This window comes from Phyllostomus discolor, chromosome 3 (genome assembly GCF_004126475.2).
Source record: "Phyllostomus discolor isolate MPI-MPIP mPhyDis1 chromosome 3, mPhyDis1.pri.v3, whole genome shotgun sequence".
NCBI lineage: Eukaryota > Metazoa > Chordata > Mammalia > Chiroptera > Phyllostomidae > Phyllostomus > Phyllostomus discolor.
Window position 1 is genome coordinate 103604655 of NC_040905.2, and position 22710 is coordinate 103627364.

Consider the following 22710-nt stretch of genomic DNA (forward strand, 5'->3'; position numbering starts at 1 on the left):
CCTGACTTGGCCTACAGCACTGTTAAGTTTTGCAAAAACTGTCTGCTATTGTTTGACATCCTCTGGACATAAAGCTTCTAGCTACTTCCGACCTAATAATTATAAAAAAAAAAACTAATATGTTCACGGCCTTTTTGGCCTTAGCCCCCAGAGGAATATATTAGGTTCTTGGTTAACCCCCATCTAAAATCTCAAGGAGTTTCCTGGGTCAGAATTAGAGGCACAGCTCTCCTCTAATGCTCCTGCGCAGCCAGGCTGAGAAACAGTGGCCAAGGGACGTTAGCCCTGCCATTCAGAATGGAGATAGTACCAGAGGTGGAAGTCAGCTACAGCTTTAAAATAGACTGGAGTGTGTGTTTGGGGTAGGGGGAGATAATCTAACTCACTCAGGGAGGAAAGTATAGCTCCACACTGGATATTTTTTTATGCTCATAAACCCTGAAATGGGATTGAAAGTGAGAAAATTCCCAAATAAGAATTCTCTCCTGACTGTTGTGGCTCAGTGTGTTGGGCACCATCCCATGAACAGAAAGGCTGTTGGTTCAATTCCAGGTCAGAGCACATGCCTGGGTTGCAGGACAGGTTCCCAGTTGGGCGTGTACAAAAGACAACCAATTGGTGTTTCTCTTCCTCTCTTCTTCTTCCTTTCCCTTCTCTCTAAAAATAAATAAATAAAACCTTTAAAAATGAAAAGAACAAACTTCTCTTGTTCACAGGTTGGGATAGCTAAGGGGACAGAAACAAAGAGCCAGATCTTAGTTTCCTGAGCCTGGAGGTTACACTGCCCCTACAGGGTCCACTTCCTAAATACGTTCCTTCAGCCACCAGACCAAAGCAACACCCATGGCAACACCTAAAGGAGAGACATGGACCTGGTTTCAGACACTACCAGTTCAGATTAACGATTTTTAATAAGCCTGTTTGTTCACGTCCTGTTTCAAACCATTGCTCCTACTTCCTACAAACTAAAAAATATGCAGAATTCTTTCATTCTAAAGATTTGTAAACAGAAAAGTATATTTTTAAAGGTAAGATATTTTCTGAGTCTGTATAAAGTCTGGTTAATTTATGGTAAATTTATGTGAACTATAAAAGGGGGCTTATTCTCCCTATATACACATTTTCCAGTTCTAAAAGATAAGGTCTCCTTCCCTCAGAAAAAGGAAAAAGAAAGAAAGAGGGCTTGACTTTTATTCTGACAATTTAAAAAAAATTAAGATCTTGCTGGTTTCAGGAAATTGTAGATGTCCTGAATATCATAAGTAAAATTGTCTTCTTTTAAAAAAAATTAATACAGCTTTTCCAAACAATCTAAAAGCCAGCAATGTGTCTGTTACAGTAGTTTTAGGGACTGGAGGACTGACGGGTAAATAGAAGGGTTGTTTTTGTTAGGTGAGTGGATATTAGGTAGCCTGGGGTATATATTTGTGTCTAAATATGCCCAATGAGCCTAGACATCCAAAGCTACTCTTAGGTCCAGGAATGAGTATCATCCATTTCTATCAGCATCAAATTCTCTCAAACTCTCTGGTGTTGGCATGAACCTAAGGAGTTCCAAATTCCAGGAGTTCTACCAGGAGTTCCTGGTAGTTCAGCTTCCCATCCATGTTCTAGCCAGTCTTATGGGATCAATCCTGAAGATCTCGGATGCTAGAACTTGCTAGTAGGGAGATAGGTCTTAGCTTGGCAGCTTTCTCAATGTAGTCTTCAAGAGGTTGAGGAAAGTTTGGCAATGCTGATGGCTTTGATGTGAAACTCTGTACTTGCTCTTCATGGGTGGTCTCAGGAAGCCTGTTGCTCTCGGGTTTGTTGGTGAGAGCACCGATCGGCTTGCAGTTTCTCTCTTAACTTTGATATCTTAGCATCTGAACTATCTTCTTTCTTTATGCTTTGGGTTTTAATTATATCTGATCTGCTGGTCTCCTGATGCGAAAACTCTCTTTTCAGACTGGCAGCTCTATCATCTGTCATGCTCAAGGACCATTTGCTTGCTTTCTACCTTGCTCATAGCAACCAGAGCTGTTCCTAACACGTCAGAGTACTGACTGTCTCATTCGTCCACACAAGTTTAAGATCATTCTGTCTCTGGTACCCCTCTAGGGCACTGTTTACTTCCTCTTACGAGTTGTAAAGATTCAGGATATCCTGTTTCAAATTTGCACTGTAGATGTTGGTGTCAAGTTCTGTTGGAGCTGAAGGTGATGGAATAATCTGGTTGCTTCCACTGGTCTCCTTCAGAGAGTGCTGATTCATATCATTCTGTAGGAACTCCATGACTTTCTTGTGTTTGTCCCACAGTTTACTGTATTGCCTCTGCAGCAAGATGGACACTGTTTAAAGTATTGCCAGTGGAAGCTATGCTCTTCTGAAGTCTCTCTACAGTGGCAGACAGGCTAATTAAGTCTGCCACTGACTTCACATTGGCTTTGAGGCATCTTGCTACAGAATTCAACAAAGAAATGTGCTTATTCATTTCTGTGATGTTTATCCAGACTTTGTTCAATCAAGCTCAGCTCTCTCCAGATTCAATCTTCTCAAGTTGTTTTTGTTTGCTGAGTAGTTCCTCATCAAGTTTGAGAATTCCTGGGGATGAACATTTCTGATTAGATTCCATATTCTAAATTTTTCCTTGAGGGTGTCTAGATCCTCCTTCAGAGCAACTTGCACCCACACCAAGCCAGCACAGGCCAGGACACAGGTGACAAGGATGACAAAAGCACAGAGGGGATAGGAGATCTTGCAGCACCGTAAATAGTCTCCCTTGACAAAATGAGAGTGATTTCCAACTACACTGAACTCCTCTTCCTCCTTGAAGCTGGATTTGGAGTCTGAGTCAGGAGGCTCAGTAAAAAGCAAGCCATGGTGGTTTGAGCCTTGCTTGGGCTTCTTTTTCCAGCTGTCTCCAGACAAGCCAATCAAGGCAGTAAGCTCTTTGCACTTTTTCATCTTCTTGGATGGGGCAAGTAGAGTACCCACTCCTTAGCTATGGAGTGGCGTCAAGTTCATACTGGATGCCCAATTCTCTTGCTACCTTGGAGTGGCCTTCCAAGGTGGTGGATCCTGGGCCAGAGCTCCCTGGTCACTGCCACCCAGGGTGGGACTGACCAGATCTGCTGGAAGCCGGAGACTGGAGCCCAGAGGAAATGGGAACTCAGAAAGTTGGGAAGAAGTCACATAGATATAGCCGGGGAGCTGGTGATCCAAAAGAAAGAGGTTCTAGGCATGAAGTGTCAGTTAAGAGGGTATTAAGGGGGCAACTTTTGTCTCCCAAAGGGGGTAAAAGTCAAGTCAAGAATGATTTATTGTCAGCCCTGATAAATAGGATAATACTTCTAAGGTATTCCAGGAGCTGGGGAAGGACACACAGACAGCTGTTTTGGACTTCTGGGACAGGATTTCCAATGGAGAGGGAAAAGAAATTTGTTCTTGAATGGAAGAAGAATGAGACACCAGGAACATGCCAACCCCTCCTTAGCTGGAGAAGTGGCACTGGAAGGGGTTTCCCAGTTGCTACAACCCATACACAGCCTGGGCACCAAGAAAATGCCTGGGTCAAGGGTACTCCCTATCCTCTGGCCTTCATCCTGAGTTTGAAGGAAGCCCAAGACCAAGAAGGACCCAGATCCTGTCTCAGTTCAGAGGGCTTGGCCTGAGAGGAGCCCATCCAGTGCCTGGGGAGACCCCAGCCTGGCTGTCTGAACCTGGGGGGCACCACGCAGAGGGGAGTAACAGTAGCTCAGCCCACCCAAACAGCTCCTTCCCAGAGTTTGAGGTGCTCAGGTATGGGGGGACTCTAGGCAACTCACATGGCCCTCCTCCACGAGGGCCGAGACTGTGCCCTCTCGCTCGGCTGTGCCTGCTCCCCACACGCTGGTGGCAGCAGAGGCAGCAGTGGGCTCCAGGCCCTAGCCATCACTGGACAATATCTTTTTTAAAGTAAACTGCTTATTGTAGAACAGTTTTAGATTTACAGAAATACAGAAAAGATAGCACAGAGAGCTCCCACATACCCCAAAGTCCCCTGTTATTGTATTAACATCTTCTATTGGTAAAATACATTTGGCATAATTAATGAACAAATATTGATCACTAAAGCTCCAGTTCACTCAGGTTACCTTAGTTTTTACCTACTGTCTTTTTTCTGTTCCTGAATCTCATCCTGGCACCACATTAAATTCAGTCATCATGTTTCCTTAGGTTCCTCTGGGCTGTGAGTTCCTCAGACTGTCTTTGTTTTTCGATGACTTTAATGGTTTTGAGCAGTACTGGCCAGGTATTTTGAGGAATGGCCCTCAATTCAAATTTGTCTTATGCTTTTCTCATGACTAAACTCAGATTATGGGTTTGAGGGAGGAAAACTATAAAGAGAAAGTGACATCCTCGTCTTAACATGTCAAGGATATGTACTGTGATGACTTATCACTATTGATGTCAACCTGAATCGCCTGGCTGAGGTAGTGTTTATCAAGTCTCTCCACTAAAGTTATTCCATTTTCACCTCTTTTTCACACCACACTCCTTGAAAAAAGGTAACTATACACAACCCACACTTAAGAAATAGGGAGTTATGCTCCACCTCCTTGAGTACAGAATATCTACATAAATTATTTAAAATTCCTCATGGGTGATTTGTTTCTTCATCCCCATTTAATTATTTATTCAATCATTTATATCACTATGGGCATATGAATAATGTATTTTATACTTTGGGTCATAATCCAATGCTAATTATTTTGTTTTGTTGCTTAAATTGTTTCACATTTTGACAATTGTAAGCTTTCAGTTAGCTCTTATGTTTCCTTGACATACAAATATCTTTTTTCAAGAACTTCCTTACTTTCATGTTCTGCAAGATGGTCCAGACTCATCTTGTATATTTCCTGTCTGGGACACCAAGACAACCTGATGGGGTGACCACGAGAAGAAAAGAGCATTAGATTTCCATAAGGCCCCCTGTGGACTCAGAGTTCCTGGACATATCACAGATTATCCAGTTGTCTCAGAACTGGACAAATGGGAAGGAATAGGGAGGAGATGTTCTTTCAGGACCAACTGCAGTAGTAAGAGAATAGACCTTCAGAAATCATAACAGAGCTGTGGTTTTCAGCTCTGTTTTCCTTTCTATCCTTTCCAACTTTTATGCCCAGCATTTTTTTAAAGAGAAAACCTGAAAATTATAGCTCGAAACACCATGGGGATTTTTCTCTGGCCACAAGCAAGCCAAAAATAAAAAGTCAAATCCACCTCAAAATTATCCTGAATTTGTCAAAGGAGAACATAACAGGCTGGGCTCTCACCAAAAAAGGTTTATGTAAAAAAAGAATTAAATTCATCTTATTGAATCTTGGTGACAGAGAGACCAGTAGGGATTTGCAATGGAGGAAAAAATGTACATATATTATAGTAAAACCTTTGACAAATGAAGCATTTGTACTACCCAAGGGTTTATACCTCTCAGCATGCATTTTTTTTATTTTTACCACCTAAGATGGAACTATTTTAAAATTGGGGTTGTTAAATAAACACTTATTTAATGTTCACTTTTGGTCAGTTTTTATGCAGGCTCTGGGGGACAGAGGCACATCTCAAGTCTCAGGTTGTGCTCCAAGGAAATGCTAGTCTAGGGGACGAGGCAAACCAGAAATGAGGCAGGTGACATGGAGGATGTTAAAATCAGTGTGGTTAGTGTTATGATACAACAAAACACAGAGTTATGTGAAAGCACAAGGGAGAAGGTACCACACCAACTTTTGGAAGATCTTCTTATCCATATTTGGAAAAAAGACTATCAAAGGCAGTAACAAGAAAAGGAGGGCCATCTTAATTTAGAGTATCATTGTGTACATGTTCAAGAAACTACAATTTTGAAGGTTCAGTTCTGAAGCAGGACATGTTGCATGTGGCTAACCTCACCTCTGATGGCTCAGGCATCTCCATTATAAACACAAAAGGTTGTTTTAAGCTCACAGTAGCCATTTTATAGGAAGTCAACGTTATCAAATCATGTAACAATGATGGTTGCCCCTTCACTCAATAGCTCCAGATTGGTGTGGTGTTTTAGTCTTTTCCCTATGTCCTCTTCTGCCTAATTCCACTTATTTAACAGTTTTCTTTTCTCTTTCATCATAGTTTGTTTTATCAGCTGTATGATGAGCAGGAGCCAGTCCTCTTGGACTTTATTGCTTCAAGTCCTAATGTATTACATGATTAAAAACAAGATACCCAAGTGTGTCAGAATAAATTGCAAAGTAACAATTAGCCTGTGTAAACATACTATTTTCTTTGCCAAATGCTCTCCTTTTTTCCTACATCTTTCCCATGCTAACTCTGAATCACATCGTCAGTGTCAGCCTAACATACTCTCCAAGGGACCTCCTGACCCCATCCTACCCTAAACACTCCTGTACTTCTCTGTATTATTTTGTCAGGGCTGCCATAACAATAGCACAGACTGGGGGTGGGGGGCTTTAGCACCAGACATTTATTTTCTCACAGTTCTGGAGGCTGGAAGACCAAGACCAAGGTGTCGGTAGAGTTGGCTCCTTATGAGAATAATGAAGGAGAATCTGTTCCTTGCTTTTCACCTAACTTCTTGTGGTTTGCTGGCAATCTTTGGCATTCCTTGGCTTGCAGATGGGTCACCCCAGTCTCTGCCTTTATCTTCACATTGTGCCCTTCCTGTGTGCAAGCCGGCCCAAATTTCCCTTTTTAGTAAGGACACCAGTCATATTGGATTAGGAACCCAACCTAGTCCTGTATGACTTCATCTTAACTAATTCTAATAGTTCCCCCTTAACTACAGGGATACATTCTAAGCCCCCAGTGGATGCCTGAAACTGCAGATAATACCAAACCCTATATATACTATGGTTTTTCTATACATGCATACCTATAACAAGGTTTAATTTATAAATTAGGCACAGTGAGAGATTAACAACAATAACTAATAATAAAATAGAACAATTGTAACAATATTCTACAGTAAAAGTCATGTAAATGTGGTCTCTGTTTCTTTCTCAAAGTATGTTACTGTACTGTACTCACTTTTTCACTTAAAGGAAGCACTTTCTGGCTTCTCTTTGGCACATCTGAATTGCCAGCATCACTACTCTTGCACTGTGAGGCTGTTATTGAGTAAAATAAAGGTGACTTGAACACAGCACTGTGATACTATAACAGATTTGATAACCAAAATGGCTATTCAGTGACTAAACCCTGGGGAGCAGTGTAGGCAGCATGGAGACAGGATTCATATCTGAGGCGAGACAGTGTGAGATCTGGTCACACTACACAGAAGAGCCACAACTTAAAACTTATGGAGAGTTTATTTCTGGAATTTTCCTTTTATTGTTTTTGGACCGCAGTTGGCCATGGAAAACTGAGACCACGGAGAGCAAACACATGGATAAGGGGGGGCCACTGTACTCATATATCTTCAACTACCTGTTCCCAAGTAAGGTCACATTCTGAGGCACTGGGGGCTAGGACTTCAACATATCAATTTGGGGTGGGGGGACACAATTCAACCTGCAACACTCCTTAACTTCTTTTTTTCATCCACAGGAATACCTTTGCTTATTTTCAATGCCTGTTTTCCCACACCTCTGAAGTTGGAATTTGTTTATCTGGGCCATTCCTCCATTTCAGTGCCTAGCCTAACTCCTTGCCTGAAACTGAATTCTAATACAGGAAAGGATAAGAAAAAAATAACATTTTTCAGGCACCTGCGATGTGACAGGCAGTCACATAGCAAAACACACTGAATTACTGGCTTATGAACAGCCATTTTAGTACTCTGAAATTAATTTTTTTTCTTTTTTGAAACTACATGCAATGTTTATGGACCATTTGATGCCTGGGACAGCAAATAATAACAACAGAAAGCAAAGCAATGTAACAAATGAGAAAACTGTGATCCTCCTAACTTGAAGGATGCTACACTGCTCAGGTGTGTATCCTTCAAGTGAGAACTCAGAACATGTTCCTCATGGGTGGAAGATGAAATATGCCCTATGCCAAGTCTCTAGAAAAGACGATTCTACACAGGAGTTGGAGAACCCTACAGACAGTCCCACATCAGGGGTTGTTTGAAGAATTTTTCACTGTACACAAAAAGGCCTTTAGCTCATGCTTTTGTTGAAGCTTCATACAGCCAATGTATGGAGGCATACTACTCTTTGATTGACCTATCACCTCTACATTTTGTTTATTAAAGCACCCACTCAATTGGGCTGCACATCTCCCTACTTAGCTTTGAAATTCCACTTTTAAGGGCCTGTCACAAAGTGTATAAGTGAATGGTTATGAGATTCATAGCAATGGACACTACTCTCTCTCTCCCCCTTTTCCAGATCTTATGAAGGTCCACAAATAACTTCCTTTGTCACTCAAGATGCCAATCCCTCTTCTAGGAACTATCTGAGAATAAAGTGAGGTTATTGAGATATAATAGATCTTGTGTTCAAATTCCTACTCCAACAATATAACAGCTATGAGATTTTAGGCAAATTAACAGACCTCTGGCACTTCTATTCTATTGCATATATAATGGGAAAATAGGAAACTAAGTATCATTGTACACAACACACATGCAAACAAAAGAATTAAAAACAGGATTTTGAAGAGATATTCGCATACTCATGTATATCTAAGATGTAGAAGCAACCCAAGTGTACACTAATGGATGAATGGATGTACAAAATGTGGTATATTCATACAATGGAATGTTATTCAGCTTCAAAAATGAAGGAAATTCTGACACATGCTCAAATGAACCTTGAGGACATTATTCTAAGTGAAATAAGACAGTTACAAAACCCTCATATTGTATGATTCTATTCATATGAGGTACGTAGAGTAGTCAAATTCATAGAAAAAGAAAATAGAATGATAGTTGCCAGGGATGAGGGGAAGAAAAAAAAGGGAGTTAGTGTTTAATAGGTAGAAAGTTTTGGTTTTGCAAGATGAAACCATTGTGGAAATTGGTTGCATAACAGTGTGAAAATACTTAATGTTACCAAACTATACATTTAGATGGTAATTTTATGTTATGTATTCTTTACCACAATTTGAGAAAAAACCACACATGTCAAGTTCTTTACCCACATGCCCTTCATTATACCAAATCCCACTCCATAAATTAGGCATCATTGTGCTCATTTTGTAGACAAGGAAACTGAGACAAAGGGAAGCTTTGAACTACTTATTTAAGATCACAAGCAGCAGAGACCATGTCTAAAGCCAGTGCTTTTTTCTCCATACTGTCTCATTATCTATGACAGAATTTAAGATGGGATAGGATAAAACAAGACACATCCTGAAAACACTGATCTTAGCAATGGATAAGTGTCTATAATGTTAAATGTTTTTCCCATAACTTTACCATTGTTAAAAATAAGCCCAATAAAAACAACTTAACCATTTACTTCTCTAGGAATTCTCAGACTGTTGAATAAACCAGATCCTTTCTAACTACAGATTCAGCAAGTTGATTCACTTAATAACCCACTTACCAAGTAATCAACACATGCCAATCCTACACCAGATATCTTTCTGGAGACCAGGGAAAAAGAGATGAATAAAACCTACCCTTGCCTTTGAGAAGCTCACAGTCCAATAGGGGTAGCAGACAAGAAGACAACTTCTCTATAACACATGTGATAACAGAATAGGTATAAAGATCAGAGGCAACCTCTCTTTCAAGACAGAGCATAGCTTAGAGTAATCTTTCCTATACAAAATTCCTAAAGATGATCACCAAAATATTTTTAAAAGCAAAATGAAACCACAATGAAATATCATTATATATCTATAAGAATAACAAAACCAAAATAAAAAACCCTGACAAATGTTCAGTACTGGTGAGGATGCAGAGCATCTAAAATTCTCATTCACTGCTGGTCGGGATGCAAATGGTACATTCTTTTTGGAAAACCAGCTTAGCAGTTTTTTAAAAAGTTAAACACATACTTTCAATTGGGCCCAACAATCCCACTCCTAGATATTTAACCAAGGGAAATGAAAATTTACACTCCCACAAAAACATGTATGATATTTAAAGTGGATTTATTTATAATAACCAAAAATGGACAGCAAACTGAATGTCCTTCAGTTGCTGAACTGATAAACAACCTGTGGAACATCTGCACAATGGAATACCACTCGGGAAAAACAAAGAATGGACTATTTATATACTCACTATGCTAAGTGAAAGGAGGTAGATGCAAAATGCTAGATAGTATATGATTCCATTCATGTGACATTCTGGGAAAAGCAAAACTACAGAGACAGAAAACAGATCTGTGCTTGCTAGGTGTTTGGATGAGGAGGGTTCATTACAAAGGGGCAGCCTTTGTAGAAAACTTGGGGGTGAGCTGGGGGGATTGAAACCACTATGTGTCTTGACTGCAGTGGTGGTCACATGACTCCATGCACTTGTCCAAACTCACAGAACCGTTCACCCAAAAGAATGAATTTTACTGAATAAAAATTTAAAGTAAATTTTTTAAAGTTTTAAAAATAGGTGAAGACATCACCTGCTTAGAAACAATGAGTACTGCTGCAGACCTGAAACTGTAAGTAATCTCTGAAATATGGTGTAAAAAATGGGATTGGATTCAAAATGTAATGTGAACCAGAGAGTAGAGCTGCAGAAGCTGGATTCCAACATCCCAGAGGTGGTGCATCAGGGAAATGGGAAGCGGTGAGGGTATTTCCCTGTTATCCACTTTGTGTAGCAGTGGAAGTAGCTCTAGGTAAATAGATCCCAAGCCATCATTCCTTTCCCCAAATGCTCTACTTCTTCAAATTTCTGTGACCTGGGACAAGGGTGGAGTCATGTAGAATTCAACACGGCAAATATCTTTGAACAGAGCTGTGGGTAGTAAATTTATCTTAAAAGTTAGAAAAGAAGGAAACACCCAGAATATATCTTATACTTCTTTCTGGGACCCAAGAGTTAAAAGTGTAAAAATATTTAAAAAAGAGTCTACATTCAGTCAACAAACCTTTCAGGGACACGGTAAGTGTCTAGGCCTAATAGCCCCTTGGAGCTGTAAGTTAAAGTTTCCTGGGCAATCTAAGTTAACAAACTATGTTAGACAGAGGCCATTTGCCTCACAGACTCAGGAAATTTTCTTAACTGTCCACTAACTCCCTCACATAACAAAGCTATCAATGTCCTGGGCCAATATCAACCCAAAGAAAGAGATCTAAACAAATATTTCATCTTGTCCAACCCATTCCATCCTGTTCTCAATGCTATATTTTAACACCCACATTCTTCTGCCAGGAAGAAGTAGCAGAGGGAGGTTTGGGCTATGACTGGTCCTGTTTACGGTAAGAGGACTCCATTTTCATCCACTGGCCCATTTCATTCTTTAATTTTCCATTTGGGCCATGAATTGTTGAACCTCAAAATTATTCATTCATAGAAAGGAGAGAACTTTCACTTTCCCCAGCCCCACCATCCTCATCATGGGGCTGATGCCAGGAGGCATGGTTACTGAACAATTACTTGAGGAAAAAAAGGAGGAGAAATATGGGCTTGCCTGGGTGTGAGTCCTGGTCTGCCTTTTCATAGCTATATGAAATTGAGTAAATTTCTTTTAAAAAATATTTTATTGCTGTTCTATTACAGTTGTCCCAACTTTCCCCCCTTTGCCCTCCTCTACCCAGTCTACCCCACCTCCCAGTCAGTCCTCACACTGGTGTCCATGCCCATGGATTATTCATTCATGTTCTTTGACTGGTTCCTTCCCCTTCTTTCCACCATTATCCCCCTCCTTCCTCACCTCTGGTCACTGTCAGACTGTTCATGTTTCCATGCCTCTGGTTCTATTGTACTTGTTTGGTTTTGTTCATTAGGTTCTTTTTATAGGTGAGATCTTATGGTATTTGTCTTTTACCAAACAAAGTGTAAGACCTAGTGTAAGACCTAGTTTATTTCACTTGGCATAATATTCTCCAGTTCCACCCATGGTGTCACAAAATGTAGGCATTCCTTCTTTCTTTCTGTTGCACAGTATTTCATTGTGTAAATGTACCACAGTTTCTTGATCCACTCATTTACTGGACACTTAGGCTGTTTCCAGCACTTGGTTATTGTAAATAACTCTGATATGAACATAGGGGTGTATAGGCTCTTTTGAATTGGTGCTTCAGGATTCTTAGGGTATAATCCCAGTAGTGGAATCACTGGATGAAAAGGCAGTTCCATTTAGTTTTTTTGAGGAAATTTCATACTGTTTTCCACAGTGGCTGCACCAGTCTGCATTCCCACCAACAGTGCACTAGGGTTCCCTTTTCTCCATATCTTTGCCACCACTTGTTGTTTGTTGATTTGTTAATGATGGCCATTCTGACCAGTGTGAATTTCTTAATGTCTCTGATTCTCTGTTTCCTCAGCTATAAAATAGTGATTATCATAGTACCTCTCCTGTAATGATATTGTGATAATAAAATAAGATAAAGCTTGTAAAGATGTTTATGCCTAGCACATGGTCAACACTTACTAGATACTAGGAAATTGTTATTGACGTGGAAATACCCGGCCACTCAAAGCCTTAAATGCCAACAAATCAGAGAGGAATAAAGTTTGCTTCAATTTTCAGGCTACCTTATATTTAATACCAGGACTTTGTAGAATTACTTATATTGTTACTGAATAGGGCAACAAAGATAACCAGCTGGCCTCTGAGGAACTGAATCTGGAATTAGACCAAGCTAGCTAATGTTTTCTTTCTGAAGATGGGCAACATTGCTGGGTTCAAACGTGGCTTTTCTCTAAGGCCTCATAGACCCATGGCTGGAGGCTAGCTCCTCAATTCCACAATCTGATCCCTGGTCTCTGGCACAGACACAGGCATGGGGATGGGAAGTTGTCTGTGTTGCTTGGGACAGGAGGGCTCCTCCAGCGCATCAGAGCTAAATGATTCTACCAAATAGCTAAGTGATTAAATGCTGGGGGCTGTAAATGAGGCTCATCTGTCAGCCGTGGGCAGAACCAGCCCCATCTGCTGTGTCAGAAGCCTGGAGTGATTGGAGGAAGCGACTCATAAGGTGTAAGGCCCTAGATGGGAGGTAGATGCTTCCTTAGGAGATTGTAGAACTGTATACCTTGAAGACTCTTCCAACCTTTTCAAAAATTATAGATAGGGAAAAAAAAAACCCATGACCTCCAGAGGAAGTAAGCTTGCCCATGGTCACTCAAGAAACATGCATCAGTGTCAGGGTGAGTGTCGAGTTAACTCTCCAGGATTCTAGATTACTTCTCTTTCTACACAGATACACCTGACCCAAGTTATACCTAACCCATGGCTGATGAAGATTCTTGGAGAACTTCAGAATAAAACATCCCAGTTTTCTTCTCTCTACTCATATTGTTCTTCAAGTCCAAGTACATCTTTCTGTCCATAGAACTTTAAAATAGATCTGATTGTTCATTTGTTCACTCATTTGTTCATTCACTTGTTTGTCCACTCACTCAGTAGATATTTTTGGAGTGTCTCTGTGTGCAAGACATCATCCTAGGCACTGGGAATATTTCACTGAAAACGTGGACCAAGTTCCTACCTCTGGGAGTTCATAATTTAGTGGGTAAGATGGATAGTAGGCAAAAAGAAAATCACATGAATGGATATGTACTCACAAATTACATTCTTTTTTTTTAAAGAAAAAGTATTGGGCACTAGTTGTGCCTAATTCATGTGTTGGGGGGGGGGTGTTATGAAGAGCTGGCTGCCATAACCCCCATGCTTCTTTTTATGTAGTGACCCTTCCTTATTGGGCAGATGCCCATAGGGCAGCCAGAGTCTCATGGAGAGTTTGCACAACCAAAATGGACACAGAAAGACTCCACTTCCAGGGTTTTGATTTTCAAAACACAGCATTGATATGGATAGCAGAGCATTTGCTAAGTTAGTTTTCTGTTTCTGGTCCAGAAGATAAGAGGAATTCTGGGCTATTGGAGAGGGAAAAGTTAGATAAGAGAGCAACTGAAAAAGCTGTGGTGTGTATTCTCTGAGACGGTGTTACATGATGCCTGTGGTAGAAAAGAAATGTGGATCTCCACAACTCAGACCCCAAAGCACAGCTGAGAGTTTGGCCCTGGATCAGAAATAGTCCTGGCTGGTGGGCTTAGCAGGAAAAGGAAAATTCAGAGAGAACCAGGCTTTCCCCGGTCAGCAAATGAGAAGACTCCCTACTTCTGGGTCCTCAAAGATCAAAGCCAGGCAAACAGCCTATAATTGGGGTCCTGTGTCCTCCCTAGCTTTGGAGCAACCACATGGGTGAATAACGCCAAGCCAACATCATGGCTTAGTTATTGTCTCAACAAGAGACTAAAAACAGGAAGAAGAGGAGATGTGGGAGATTTGAGAGCTGCAGCCCTATAAGGCCGTTATCTGTCTTCAGTTTCGGCCCACCTTACCACCCACTCCTCCATCTGAGGTTATAATATAACAATAAGCCTGCAATTATATTTTACTTGTGAAAAAAATACTGGTGAGTCAAAAGCCAGCTCACAGATATAACTGGCACCACTGGTTACGTAAGTGGGAGGGGGACAAGTCTTGGGCTGAATTCAGAACACCCACTGTGAGTCCTTGTCCTTGGGTCTGTCTGGCTGACCTGGGCCAGGTCTCTTAGTAGCACTTGGCCCTGGCTGGTCTAGGACCATCAGACCCAAGAGAGGTAGTGGTTAAGATCTGGTCTCTGAAAGGAGACTCTGGGACTTGGACAGACCCTGTGGTTAAGACAAAGAGGCACAGCAGTAGGCATGGCATGGACTGATGCCCAGGGACTGAAAAAGAGAATGAGCACCTTTTCAGGTGCAGGGATGGATATCTTGTGTTGCATAAGAACCAGGCTGGAAGATGTATCCATCAGTAGAAGCCACTCTAGACATTGATGACCAAAGGCCACACCCATACCCCAAATATGCCTGGGCACTATGTAAGCCCCTCTGAATCTATATGCAATCTTGGAGACAAGGGGGAAGGTAAACTAAACTGAGTAAGGAAATCTTAAATGACTGGTTTAACTTTTTAACATTAGGAAGAATATGAACCTAAAGCAGAGATTAAGCTAAATTATAAATATAAATATAGGTATATATGTGTAAATATATGTATATATGCATCTATTTATGTATAGGTACATATATAAATATATATTAATTTATATTTATATCTTAGCTTAATCTTTGTTTATATAATTATATAACAAATATATGTATTTATATATTTATATACTATTTACATATTAAAATATATTTTATATTTTCATATAATTTCCTTAGTTTACACATATAAATATATGTAGGGGTGTGTGTGTGTGTGTGTGTGTGTAAATGTAAATAATATATATATTTACATTTCAGAGAGAATGAGATTGTACCTGGTCGAATCCCAATTTTGCCATATGACTTTAGCTCCAATTAGGTGCTCTCTCTTGCTTGGTGTTTTATGTGACATTCTAATCAGAGTGACTCTAACCCCCACCCACCCTTGGAAGCATATGGACACATGGGAAAAGACATTTTTTTAATTGCAAAAATGATAAAGGAGAGGCTATGGGCATTGTGAATCGAGGCTGTGAAATGCGTGAGGTCCCACAGAGGGATTCATCACACCAAAAATGCTGCCAGTACCCTCGCTGACAAACACCAGAAGTAATCCCAGGTGCCTTTAAGGCTGACTGGAGAATGACTGTTAACCAGCCCTGCCTCTCTTCCGGGCTCCACATAATCCTGATCTTTTGCCTGAGTATATGTCTACTTCAGAACCCTGCCACTAGGCATGTCTTACCCAAATCCCAGAACTTTCCAGAAGAGTTCCAGGGAACTCTTCTCATCCGTCCTCTCATTTATTCCTTACAGCATCTTTGGGACATAGGAAATGTCATCCCTTCACCCGTTTTAAAAGAGGGAAAGTGAAGCCCTCCCAGCAAACACTCCACAGACAGATCTGGGACTCAAGCTCAGATTATTTCATTCCAAATTTAAGTCCCTTTTGATGCCCCATGCTGAGGACTGGGACCTAGCTATAGATTTCTCATGTTCTGGTCTTGGTCTGTTACAAGTGGTAAGGAAGTGATTGGGGATTGGAACATAATGTGGCCTTTTCCCCAAAGGAGGAGTCCTCCTTTCCCTAACTCAGAGCTGCCTCCTACTCAATATAGTAAGGGAATCTGCTGGACCTCTTTGGACCTCTCTCACTTCCGCAGGCTCCCTTGGCCCCATTACTGGGAAGAAATAACCTAGAGCATCATCTTTCCATAAAACCAGCTTCTTCCTTCTACGCCTCCACTTTTCTAAGAGAAGGGCACACCATTCATGAGCGGTCCAGGTCAAAATCTAAGGCCTTGTCCTGGACTTTACCACCTCACCCCAAGCCCCAGTGGCAGACCAAGTCCTATTTATTCATCCTTTGTCATTAACATTCTTTAAAATTCATGATCCCTATCCATCCCCCAGTTCTCCTTTCACTTTTCACCTCTGCTAGGACCCTGTGCAGGAAAGAGGAAAGGCACCCACAGTGCTTCCACCCACAGGAGATGCTGAGGACCATTACAATGATGAGGGGATGCTTCTGTGAGCAGACAGTAGGCCCAGGCTTTCAGTGGCATGAGGAGGAGAAATGTCTGTGTTCTCAAAACCTAGCATGAGGCTGGGCCCAGAGGCAAAGTTGTTTGTTATTGGGTAAACAAACAGGAGGCTGGAAGTTGTCTTACAGAGAAGGCCCTACAAGGAAAAACAAAACAAAAACAAAAACAAGCAAAAATGGAATAATGTATTTTATAAATGGATGCAAACTAGAGGCATAGAATAATAATCAGGGAGTTAGAAAGGACTTTGGAAATCACCTAGTCCAATTTCTCATTTTTATGGTGGAGGAAAGACCTGGGAAACTGAGGCTGAGCGAGGTGATATCACATGTGTAAGGCCACACCATGAGTTAGTCTGTGAGCTCTGCCACAACTCTGACACCACAGTCAGTGTGATGTTTCCCAGAATATCTTTTTCCCCATTTGTTTTCCTAGTGACTATCTTCTCACTCTTCAAGGCTCAGTACAGCCATCACTTCTTCCAGGAAGCTCTACTCTCTGCCCTGATAGCCTTCTGGGCCTGCTCTGGCCTAGAATGTACTTATCAGACTCTATGGCAACTGCTGGATTTTTGTTTATCTTTCCCACTAGACCACAGTTTCTTAATTTTGGCAAAATTGGCTTCTTAGCTGGGTCATTCTTTGTTGTGGGAGCTGCCTTGTGTGTTGTGGAATGTTTAGCAGCATCCCTAGTCTCCATCTACTAGATGCCCATAGCACCCCCTCCCCTAAAAGCTGTGGAAACAAAAGATAGCTCCAGGCATTGCCAAATGCCACTGGAGTGACAAGGAAGGGCAGGAGAGCAAAAATGCCCCCAGTTGATAACAGCTAATCTAGACTGTGAGGCCTGAGGGAACAGAAATAGTGTCTTCTCGTTCTGTGTACTGTGTTACACAGCACAGCGCCTCTAACATGGTAAACACACAATAAACTGAATCTATACTTACAAAAAATGCGTGTGGGGTGTGTGTGTGGTGTGTGTGTGTATGTACACATACTGCACATGCCATTCTCACATTACGGTTTTCAAAACAATTTGTCAAAGCATATAAGGCTGTTTTTTCTGGCATGCATTCCACATTTGTGTGTGTTTATGTTGCATTGTTAAAGCAAGAGGAACAGAAAATGTTGGCGTTAGCTGATCAGAATTTAACAACCCTTTGTTTCTGGATTGGTGAGTGTGTGTGTGTCTGTGTGTTCATCTCTTTTGACTAATAACAGTTCCGTTTTAAACAATATCCACTTGAAGAAGAAAATAAATTTTCAGTGAAATAAGAAAACCCTTTCCATAAAAGAGATATTATCATGTCATTAAAGCATCATTATATGTTGAGTTCCTAATGTATTGGTCTTTACTTGGGAGCACACAGCAATCACAAGGAAGGATTTTTATTGCCAGATGAACAGATCAGGAAGTAAGATATTATGAAATGTGCTATTAAGCGGAAGATAAGTAATTAGGTGACAAGCAAAATACATTATTTGGTATTTCAAAATATTTCCACTTCATCACCAGTTCATTAAAATCCTCCTTCTTCTCTCATAGCCCACCAGGAATTTACATCAAGATTATTTACAAAAAAAAAGAAAATCATCAGGGTAAGTGAACTGTGATTAAGTCATATGATTGGTTTTTAAAAATCACTTTTCTATGAGCTTAACCAGATAGTCAAAAACAGTTGTTGGAAGGGTGAATGATTGCTGTTCATGGTGAAATGGTGTTTTTGTTATATTTCACCAGAAAACAAACTAAGGGGCCATAGATAGTGCCAGAAGAAGGAAGAACAGTCCATACCAGAATCAAGAAGACTGTGCATCTTTGAAAAGGGCCTGCATGTTGATATTGATGCCAGGACTAATGACTGGACTCAAATTACCCTGAGGAAGAACAATAGAGTTACCTGGTTTCTGTGCAGCCTTGTATTCCTAATGCCACTTGTTTGTTTATGCCAGGACTGCATAAGCACTTGGTGTCATAAAGATGCACAGGTGTTATAACTAGGGAGCTGTCCAATCCCCTGGCCATCTCTGCAGAACTAAGTCATGCTCACTGACAGGTGAATTCGAAAGTCAACTGATTTAATAACAGCAATGAGCAATGCAAAGTCCCTAGTTTTATTTTGTTCTGTTCAAAACAGCCTTGAGTCCTAAAAGTTAAAAGAAGCAAAATATATTCTTTGGTTAGTTTTTTTTCCTCACTGGGAATATTAGCTTGAAAAAGGCAGAAGAAATGAGGGAAAGTGGGAGGGAGTAAGGGAGAAAGAGAGGGAAGGAAAGAAAGGGAGGAAGAGAGGGGGAGAAGGAAGGGAGAAAGGAAAGAGGGAAGGAGGAAGAAGAGAGAACATTTTCTGTTTCCTTTTTTTTAAGATTTTATTTATTTATTTATTTTTAGAGAGGGAAGGGAGGGAGAAAGAGAGAGAGAGAGAGAGAGAGAGAGAGAGAGAGAGAGACATCAACGTGTGGTTGCTGGGGACCATGGCCTGCAACCTAGGCATGTGCCCTGACTGGGAATCGAACCTGATATGCCTGGTTCACAGCCCGCGCTCAATCCACTGAGCTACACCAGCCAAGAGAGAGAACATTTTCTTACATACATACAGAATACCGACACTAAGTAGCCTTTGAACTTGGATTATTTCATATAACTGCTAAACAGATGGGAGGTAAGTCCTATCACAAATATCATTTAATACAGGATTATACAGAGAAAGCAATTCATTCAACATCACATAGTTAATATTGCATCTTTATCATACATATGTGTGTCTGTGTGTACACATATTTGTAAAATGACCATGTCACCTCCTAAAATGCTCCAGTGGTTTTCCATTCTCTTAGGATAAGATGACAGTCCTTAACTGGCCTGCACAGCCCCTACCCTCCTCTCCAGCCTTACTCATACTTTCCCTTGCTCACACTTTCTGCCACCAGGCCTCCTTTCAGTTTCCAAAATGTCCTGTGTTCTTTCTCCTCTAGGGCAGCATTTTTGCAAATACTGTTTCCTTGGCCTGAAACTCTCCCACGCATCTACTCAGCCCTACCTAGTTAACCCCCTCCCTTCATATCAGCTTTAGGAGGAGCCTGACCTCACCCTCCCTGACAACATTAATGGTCTCAGCACCTCATTATCTCCCTCATCCATTACATCTATCCCACTTGCAATGTTATACCAGTCTCTGTGACTTATTGATTAATGTAGATCTCCTCTATTATACTTGGAACATCTAACTTCAGGGACTACTCCATTCACCACTGTATCCCCTACACCTAGCACAGCATATGGCACACAGAAGATATTTACCATAGGGATAAATACATAAACAAATTATCATATATTTTAAATGTCTATATTTTTAAGTACCTGTGCAAAAATTCAGAACTAAATCATGATGCCAACTAGAGACACAGTGGAAGCCAGGAAAGCCCCAAGAAAAGAGAGTGACTGAGGGTTGAGACACAGCATCAGTTACCACCCAGAGGGATCATCCGTCATCATTAGTTTTGGAGGAGGCTACAGAATGTACTACAAAGACTGCATTATTCTCTGACTTCTGGCCCAGGCTGCTCGTCATTGTTTTAGAAATCCAACGCCAAGAATCTGACAAAATGTTTTGTTTTTGTCTTTCCCTTAAAAATGATAGATCAGCTGCTTGTTGTTTTTCATAAATCCTTGCGTTTTTCCATCCAGATTTCACATTAAGGGTTCCTTATGAAAATAACAATGAGACAGACATTTAATGAGATTATGATATTTTTTAAACTCTATCTCCCTAATTAATACCCCAGAGGGGGGAATTTTTTTTCTAACATAATGGCCTTTCAGTGTTAAAAGGGCTCAGTGTTATGGTAAAATATGTTAACTTTCCCAGCACTCTGACCTAACTGATAAAATGAAAAGAGAGCACATTTGTCTTCCCACAGCTTCTGCCACCACAAATGGTGTTGTTCTTGGTATTTTTCATAATGAACTAATCAACTGCTTATTCACTAATTGTGTCTACATTAAAAACTGATTACCCTGGAAAAGGGCTGTGCTTCAGTTGACCTTCCAACTAGAGTTGGGAGGGGTGAGGATTATGTGGCAACTTAAGACAGAGGAAATGGCCCCAAACCAGGGCAGTGTACTTCTCTGCTCTGAGGTATGAATTCTCTCATGGAGTCGCCATATGCAAGGAGTTGGAGATCCAAAAGCTGGAAGCTGCTTCCTCTTTGCTAGGTAGGGGCCATGTCTCGTAGATTTGACTATCATTATCAAGAAGATAAAAACAACTATAATGATAATAATCACTCATTGAGCAAAGTATTTGTGCCAGGCAGAATGGATGAATAATCTCCAATTCTCACGTCAACTCTATGAGGCAAATATAAATGCCACTCTTACGATAAAGAAACTGGCAGGTGAAGTGACCTGCTCAAAGCCACATAGCTAGTCAATGGCAGAAGTGAATGTGAATCATGGCCTTCTAACTTCACATCCTGGGCTCCTAGCCTGTCAGGGGATGATGGAAAAGAAAAAAAAAGAGAGAAACTAGGTGCTAATGAGATTTAGAGCAAATTCAAGGTCTCTAGCTACTCCTAAGCTCTCACTGCTTCCTTGCCAGCTTTCCCCAGGGCAGCAGTTCACAGCCTCTTCAAAGTCTACCTCCTCCCTTTCATGGTATGGGAAAGAGAGACAATGCTTTGCATTTCACCACATCTGGGCACATAGGAAGACTACATTCCCAGTCAGTCTCCTTTGCCAATGGACTGGGAGCATGTGATCAAATGGTGGCTAATTGAATGTGGCCAGAAGTGACTTAAGCCACTTCCAGGCCACTGCTCTGGCCATTGGGAGGCCCTATGTTTAGATGGATTGCTACAAGATGGAGGTGGGCTGCTCAATATGCTGCAGAATTTGTGTAAATAAAAAATAGAGGTTTATTATATTAAGCTCCTGAGTCTCCAGATTTATCTGTCCCTGATGCGTAGCTTAGCCTCACCTAACTAGACTAACCTCTCAAAAAATAATCACATGTTTCTATTCTGCATTTGATCAACAGACATTATTAAGTATCTCCTGTGTACAAGCCACCAGAGATACAATGGCAATCAAGGCCGCCATGATCCTACATATCTGTGATGCTTAATTTTATGTGTCTACTTGACTAGACCACTAGATGCCCAGATATTTGGTCAAACATTATTCTTGGTGTATCTGTGAGGGTGTTTCTGGATGAGATGACTTCTGAATCCATAGACTGAGTAAAGAAGATCATTGGGGGGAAGGGGGGAGGGTTGGGTGGAGGGGCTGGAACGGCAGTAGGGGGGAGAAAACTGTACTTGAACAATGATTGAAATAAAAAAAAATAATAAAAAATAATAAAAATAAAAAAAATTAAAAAAGAAAAAGAAGAAGATCACCTTCCCCAATAAGGTGGGCCTTACTCAATCAACTGAAGAACAAAAGGCTGAGTAAGCAGGAACTTTGCCTACCTGACTACTTGAGCTGGAACACTGGTATCTTCCTACTTTTGTACTCAAACTGAAACATTAGCTCTTCTTGGGCCTCAAGGCTCTTAGCTTTTGAACTGGAACTTCCACCAGATATAGATATTGATGCAGATCTTGATGTAGATGTGGATATATATATCTCCTATTGGTTCTGGTTCTCTAATACAAAGAGTCTGGTAGAGGTAGAGAGATAAGTAGACAACTGAACACACAAATTAAATAATTACAATGTATGGTACTTCCCATGAAGGAAACCAACAGTGTGCCAAGATTAAGTATAAAAGATAACTAGGAAAAGGCTCTCCAGGGAAATGGCATTATTTTTAAATGTAGGTTTTATTATTTTTCAGGTATGGCAAGGCCAATAGATCAGGAGATCAGGAAACAGCAATTACCATTGAAAAAATAACTTGTTATACTTACAGATCCCAAGAGAAGGGAGAGAGTTCTTATTAGAAGAAGTGGCTGGGAAAGGCCTCTCCTGCCTGTTGTGGGAAGGGCTGGGGCATGCGGGGCCAGATGGGCAAGTACCAGGGTCAGTCAGGAGTCAGAGGGAGAATCAAGGGGGATACATGAAAGAACCTTTCTGGTGGTTTCTGCAGGAAGAAATGGGAGA

The 22710-nt window shown here is 40.9% G+C and overlaps 1 protein-coding gene and 1 pseudogene across 1 annotated transcript in view; both read right to left on the minus strand.

Moving 5' to 3' along the window:
* Positions 1 to 22710, minus strand: part of SHISA9 (shisa family member 9) — a 288724-nt gene that overhangs the window by 35450 nt on the left and 230564 nt on the right. The gene's annotated exons all lie outside the window — the stretch shown is intronic.
* On the minus strand, positions 1327 to 3189 carry LOC114504624 (annotated as a pseudogene).